The 6866-nt window shown below is 47.6% G+C and overlaps 2 non-coding genes across 2 annotated transcripts; both read left to right on the forward strand.

Annotated features, from left to right (window-relative positions):
• Positions 1 to 3592: 3592 nt before the first annotated feature.
• Positions 3593 to 3665, forward strand: TRNAN-GUU (transfer RNA asparagine (anticodon GUU)). Its single transcript has one exon. It is a non-coding gene; the product is annotated as a tRNA-Asn (tRNA).
• Positions 3666 to 6079: 2414 nt separating this feature from the next.
• Positions 6080 to 6152, forward strand: TRNAT-GGU (transfer RNA threonine (anticodon GGU)). Its single transcript has one exon. It is a non-coding gene; the product is annotated as a tRNA-Thr (tRNA).
• Positions 6153 to 6866: the final 714 nt, after the last annotated feature.

A 6866-nucleotide genomic window follows, 5' to 3' on the forward strand; every position in this document is an offset into this window, starting at 1 on the left:
AGGTTATCTACATATGCGGCTTCAAAGTTAACTAGTTTTCTTGGTAGGCCGAATGGGACAGTCACTACTCCCTGAGTGGAAAGAAGCGTTGAATCTGGTTGCTCTAGCGCTAAGTTTTTATGACGGGTTGAATATCCTAATTGCTCTAAATGAGATTTCAAGTTACTGTGAATAAGGGTATGTGTCGATCCAGGGTCGATTAAAGCTAAGCAGCGGGTGGCGCCAATAAAAATTTCAAGAAAGTCTTGTTTCCCTAAAAGTAGAGGGTTCCCTGGTGGCGAAATTCCCGCGCTCATATTTGGGGGTGTTAGTGCGTTTGGGGCGCTTCCGTTGGAAGACGACCCCCCTGACTTTCGTCGCCCCCCTCTCCGTTTCCCGAAACTGACTTCGGTGTCACCTCGGGGCAATAAGGGCGAATGTGTCCCACCTTTTGACAGTTGCTGCATGTGAGGTTGGGGTTAAAATAAGTATTTTCCGCCCATGAGCGTGAATTAGGAGGGTGCGAAGTGGCCTGATTAAACTGACCATTGTTTCTACGAGGAAAACTATTATTTTGTGGTGGCCGGTAGGTCTGAGAATTTGGTCGACCGCTATTCCCATAAGTATTATTCTGGCGATTACTATTATTAGGAGCGTTGCTATAAGTACGAGCTGGGGGCATGTTATTAACTTTCTTATTGGCCCCTGTACTAGCGGCTTCTTCCCGTTTTTCGCTACGAACCACCTGTTCAATACCCATGGCATCATCCAGTAAATCTCTGCTATTGGTGTAGGTTTTGGTCATGAGATACTTTTTAATCTCATTTCGGAGATTACTTCTGATAGTAGCTGTCTGTTCTAACTCTGATACGGGGGTGTTTAGTTGTCTAAATAATTTTTGGATTTGCTCCACGAACTCACAAACGCTTTCTTGCGGTTTTTGGATGCGTTCCCTAATTTTGGTATGAACTCTTTCGTCATTACCGGCTCGTTCAAAGCGAGATCGCAACCCTCTCTCAAAGGCTTCCCACGTGTTAAAGGGGCGGTTATCGAGATAAAAATCAAGGGCCGGACCAAGAAGCATGGTTGGCAGCACGCGATTAAGAAAATCCGCGTCAGGGACGTTATGAGCGAGACGCATCTGCAGGGCGCGTTTCAGAAAATCCTTTGGACCGGGGTCCGTAGGGTTTCCAGAGTAGGGAGCCGTTTGAAAGGGGGTGGCGTACATAATTGGGCCGGTTGTGAAGTTGCTACCTGCGGCGTTCACCGATTGCAAACTTGGGGGCGCCATTGGGACCGTAGGGAACATTTGGGACGGTGGAGGCCCATTCACGGAAACGTTAGGGGACCAGGTGGCTATTGAACTTGGGGTGCCCATTGTGTTTGCTGGTTGAAAACCAGTTGAAGGTTGCATTAGCACTGTAGAGGGTACTACATTCGTGGGGCAGTTTAAATTGGCCGGGGTAGGCTGCAGCATAGATGGCGTTAACCCTGTAGGGGGGCCTACATTATTTGAAATTGGCGGGTTTGGTGTTTGCACCAACCCTGTAGGGGAACCTACTAGATTTGCATTTGACATAAGCGTCGTTTGTGTTAACCCTGGAGGGGTACCTACATTACTCAAATTTTGGGTCTGACTGGCTAATACTTGGAGTAACATGGTTTCTAACTGTGTTTGTTTAGCCGCTTGCTGGGTCAACTGAGCCATGATATTGGTCAGCACATCCGTAACGGAAGGAGGGGTGCTGGAGACATTGGCGGTAGCAGGGGTTAAAGACTGCTGGTTACTCGGGCCTGAGCCAGAGGCAGCCTGGTTAATTAATGGATTAGGGGTACCCACATTACTCGATAGCGGGGGTGTGTGGGCCATTACGGGTAGAGCTCGGCATTTTCGATCAATTATCCACTTTATTTTATCTTTATCCATACCCGAAAATTATCCACAGAACTTACATGTTAAATCGTATTATAATCCACAAATTTGTTTATAAATAATCGGTTATCCACCAATTTGTGGATAATTGATCGAAAATGCCGAGCTCTAATTACGGGGTGAGCATTTACCGTGCTGGTTAAACCACCATAGATAAATCACGTGGGCATGACTATAGATTATGGGAAGGGCCATTTTAGTTTTGCAGACACCGATATTGAAAAGATTCCTTTTTACTCCCCCACTACGCTCAGAGGCAGTGTTTCTACGTTAAGGCCCTGTCAAAACCCCATAGATATTGAAGGTATAAAGTCAGCCCTAGCAACGTCACCTTTGGAACCCACCAAGCAATCGCAACTAGAAACATTGGTCTGGAAGTATCAGCGCAATGGTTAGCGCCGTCGGCTGTTAACCAAAAGGTTGGTGGTTCGAGCCCACCCGGGAGAGGTGTTGTGCGGTCTCAGATGTAGCGTAAAATGTCAAAACTTTTCCACAATACGTGACAACCATTTAATTTCTGAGCTTCCGTGGCTCAATGGTTAGCGCGTTCGGCTGTTAACCAATAGGTTTGTGGTTCGAGCCCACCCGGGAGCGGTGTTGTGGGATCTCAAATGTAACGTAAAAAGCCAAAGTTTTTCCACAATACCTGACGAACATTTAATTTTTGGGCTTTTAATTTTCGGTTAGCGCGTTCGGCTGTTAACCAAAACGTTGGTGGATCGAGCCCACCCGGGAGCGGTGTTGTGAGAACGTAAAAAGTCAAAGTTTTTCCACAATACCTGACGACCATTTAATCTTGGGATTCCGTGGCGCAATGCTTAGCGCGTTCGGCTGTTAACCGAAAGGTTGGTGGTTCGAGCCCCCCCGGGAGCGGTGTTGTGAAGTCTCAAATGCAACGTAAAAAGCCAAAACTTTTCCACATAACGTGACAACCATGTAATTTCTGAGCTTCCGTGGCTCAATGGTTAGCGCGTTCGGCTGTTAGTCAATATGTTTGTGTTTCGAGCCCACCCGGGAGCGGTGTTGTGGGATCTCAAATGTAATGTAAAATGCCAAAGTTTTTCCACAATACCTGACGACCATTTAATTTTTGGGCTTCCGTAGCGCAATGGTTAGAGCGTTCGGCTGTTAACTGAAAGGTTGGTGGTTCGAGCCCATCCGGGAGCGGTGTTGTGAGGTCTCAGATGTGACGTAAAAAGTCAAAGTTTTTCCAAAATACCTGACGACCATTTAATCTTGGGCTTCCGTGGCGCAATGGTTAGCGCGTTCGGCTGTTAGCCGAAAGGTTGGTGGTTCGAGCCAACCCGGGAGCGGTGTTGTGGGATCTCAAATGTAATGTAAAATGCCAAAGTTTTTCCACAATACCTTACGACCATTTAATTTTTGGGCTTCCGTGGCGCAATGGTTAGCGCGTTCGGCTGTTAACTGAAAGGTTGGTGGTTCGAGCCCATCCGGGAGCGGTGTTGTGAGGTCTTAGATGTGACGTAAAAAGTCAAAGTTTTTCCACAGTACCTGACGACCTTTTAATTTTTGGGCTTCCGTGGCGCAATGGTTAGCGCGTTCGGCTGTTAACCAATAGGTTTGTGGTTCGAGCCCAAACGGGAGCGGTGTTGTGGGATCTCAAATGTAACGTAAAAAGTCAAAGTTTTTCCACAATACCTGACGACCATTTAATCTTGGGCTTCCGTGGCGCAATGGTTAGCGCGTTCGGCTGTTAACCGAAAGGTTGGTGGTTCGAGCCCACCCGGGAGCGGTGTTGTGAAGTCTCAAATGTAACGTAAAAAGCCAAAGTTTTTCCACAATACCTGACGACCATTTGATTTTTGGGCTTCCGTGGCGCAATTTTTAGCGCGTTCGGCTGTTAACCGAGAGGCTGGTGGTTCGAGCCTACCCGGAAGTGGTGTTGTGGGGTCTCAGAAGTAGCGTAAAAAGTCAAATCTTTTCCACATAACGTGACAACCATTTAATTTCTGAGCTTCCGTGGCTCAATGGTTAGCGCGTTCGGCTGTTAACGAATAGGTTTGTGTTTCGAGCCCACCCGGGAGCGGTGTTGTGGGATCTCAAATGTAACGTAAAAAGCCAAAACTTTTCCACAATACCTGACGAATATTTAATTTTTGGGCTTCCGTGGCGCAATGGTTAGCGCGTTCAGCTGTTAACAGAAAGGTTGGTGGTTCGAGCCCATCCGGGAGCGGTGTTGTGAGGTCTGAGATGTGACGTAAAAAGTCAAAGTTTTTCCACAATACCTGACGACCATTTAGTTTTTGGGCTTTTAATTTTCGGTTAGCGCGTTCGGCTGTTAACCAAAAGGTTGGTGGATCGAGCCCACCCGGGAGCGGTGTTGTGAGATCTCAAATGTAACGTAAAAATCCAAAGTTTTTCCACAATACCTGACGAACATTTAATCTTTGGGTTTCCGTGGCGCAATGGTTAGCGCGTTCGGCTGTTAACCGAGAGGCTGGTGGTTCGAGCCCACCCGGAAGTGGTGTTGTGGGGTCTCACATGTAGCGTAAACAGTCAAAACTTTTCCACAATACGTGACAACCATTTAATTTCTGGGCTTCCGTGGCTCAATGGTTAGCGCATTCGGCTGTTAACCAATAGGTTGGTGGTTCGAGCCAACCCGGGAGCGGTTTTGTGTGATCTCATATGTAATGTAAAATGCCAAAGTTTTTCCACAATACCTGACGACCATTTAGTTTTTGGGCTTTTAATTTTCGGTTAGCGCGTTCGGCTGTTAACCAAAAGGTTGGTGGATCGAGCCCACCCGGGAGCGGTGTTGTGAGATCTCAAATGTAACGTAAAAATCCAAAGTTTTTCCACAATACCTGACGAACATTTAATCTTTGGTTTTCCGTGGCGCAATGGTTAGCGCGTTCGGCTGTTAACCGAGAGGCTGGTGGTTCGAGCCCACCCGGAAGTGGTGTTGTGGGGTCTCACATGTAGCGTAAACAGTCAAAACTTTTCCACAATACGTGACAACCATTTAATTTCTGGGCTTCCGTGGCTCAATGGTTAGCGCATTCGGCTGTTAACCAATAGGTTGGTGGTTCGAGCCAACCCGGGAGCGGTTTTGTGTGATCTCATATGTAATGTAAAATGCCAAAGTTTTTCCACAATACCTGACGACCATTTAATTTTTGGGCTTCCGTGGCGCAATGGTTAGCGCGTTCGGCTGTTAACCGAAAGGTTGGTGGTTCGAGCCCATCCGTGAGCGGTGTTGTGAGGTCTCAGATGTGACGTAAAAAGTCAAAGTTTTTCCACAATACCTGACGAACATTTAATTTTTGGGCTTCCGTGGCGCAATGGTTTGCGCGTTCGGCTGTTAACCGAAATGTTGGTGGTTCGAGCCCACCCCGGAGCGGTGTTGTGAGATCTCACATGTAACGTAAAAATCGTAAGTTTTTCCACAATACCTGACGAACATTTAATCTTTGGGCTTCCGTTGCGCAATGGTTAGCGCCGTCGCCTGTTAACCAAAAGGTTTGTGGTTCGAGCCCACCCGGGAGCGGTGTGTTGAGGTCTCAGATGTGACGTAAAAAGTCAAAGTTTTTCCACAATACGTGACGACCAATTAATCTTGGGCTTCCGTGGCGCAATGGTTAGCGCGTTCGGCTGTTAACCGAAAGGTTGGTGGTTCGAGCCCACCCGGGAGCCGTGTTGTGAGGTCTCAAATGTAAAAAGCCAAAGTTTTTCCACAATACCTCACGACCATTTGATTTTTGGGCTTCCGTGGCGCAACGGTTAGCGCGTTCGGCTGTTAACCGAGAGGCTGGTGGTTCGAGCGCACCCGGAAGTGGTGTTGTGGGGTCTCAGAAGTAGCGTAAAAAGTCAAAACTTTTCCATATAACGTGACAACCATTTAATTTCTGGGCTTCCGTGGCTCAATGGTTAGCGCGTTCGGCTGTTAACCAATAGGTTGGTGGTTCGAGCCCACCTGGGAGCGGTGATGTGGGATCTCAAATGTAATGTAAAATGCCAAAGTTTTTCCACAATACCTGACGACCATTTATCTTTTGGACTTCCGTGGCGCAATGGTTAGCGCGTTCGGCTGTTAACTGAAAGGTTGGTGGTTCGAGCCCATCCGGGAGCGGTGTTGTGAGGTCTCAGATGTGACGTAAAAAGTCAAAGTTTTTCCACAATACCTGACGACTATTTAATTTTTGGGCTTCCGTGGCGCAATGGTTAGCGCGTTCGGCTGGTAACCGAGAGGCTGGTGGTTCGAGCCCACCCGGAAGTGGTGTTGTGGGGTCTCAGAAGTAGCGTAAAAAGTCAAAACTTTTCCACATAACGTGACAACCATTTATTTTCTGAGCTTCCGTGGCTCAATGGTTAGCGCGTTCGGCTGTTAACCAATAGGTTTGTGTTTCGAGCCCACCCTGGAGCGGTGTTTTGGGATCTCAAATGTAACGTAAAAAGCCGAAGTTTTTCCACAATACCTGACGAACATTTAATTTTTGGGCTTCCGTGGCGCAATGGTTAGCGCGTTCAGCTGTTAACCGAAAGGTTGGTGGTTCGAGCCCATCCGGGAGCGGTGTTGTGAGGTCTCAGATGTAGCGTAAACAGTCAAAACTTTTCCACAATACGTGACAACCATTTAATTTCTGAGCTTCCGTGGCTCAATGGTTAGCGCGTTCGGCTGTTAACCAATAGGTTGGAGGTTCGAGCCAACCCGGGAGCGGTGTTGTGGGATCTCAAATGTAATGTAAAATGCCAAAGTTTTTCCACAATACCTGACGACCATTTAATCTTGGGCTTCCGTGGCGCAATGGTTAGCGCGTTCGGCTGTTAACCGAAAGGTTGGTGGTTCGAGCCCATCCGGGAGCGGTGTTGTGAGGTCTCAGATGTAGCGTAAACAGTCAAAACTTTTCCATAATACGTGACAACAATTTAATTTCTGAGCTTCCGTGGCTCAATGGTTAGCGCGTTCGGCTGTTAACCAATAGGGTGGTGG

Source organism: Phalangium opilio, unplaced genomic scaffold, assembly GCF_054372755.1.
Source record: "Phalangium opilio isolate 3A_F unplaced genomic scaffold, DU_Popi_V2 ptg000019l_1, whole genome shotgun sequence".
Classification (NCBI taxonomy): Eukaryota; Metazoa; Arthropoda; class Arachnida; order Opiliones; family Phalangiidae; genus Phalangium; species Phalangium opilio.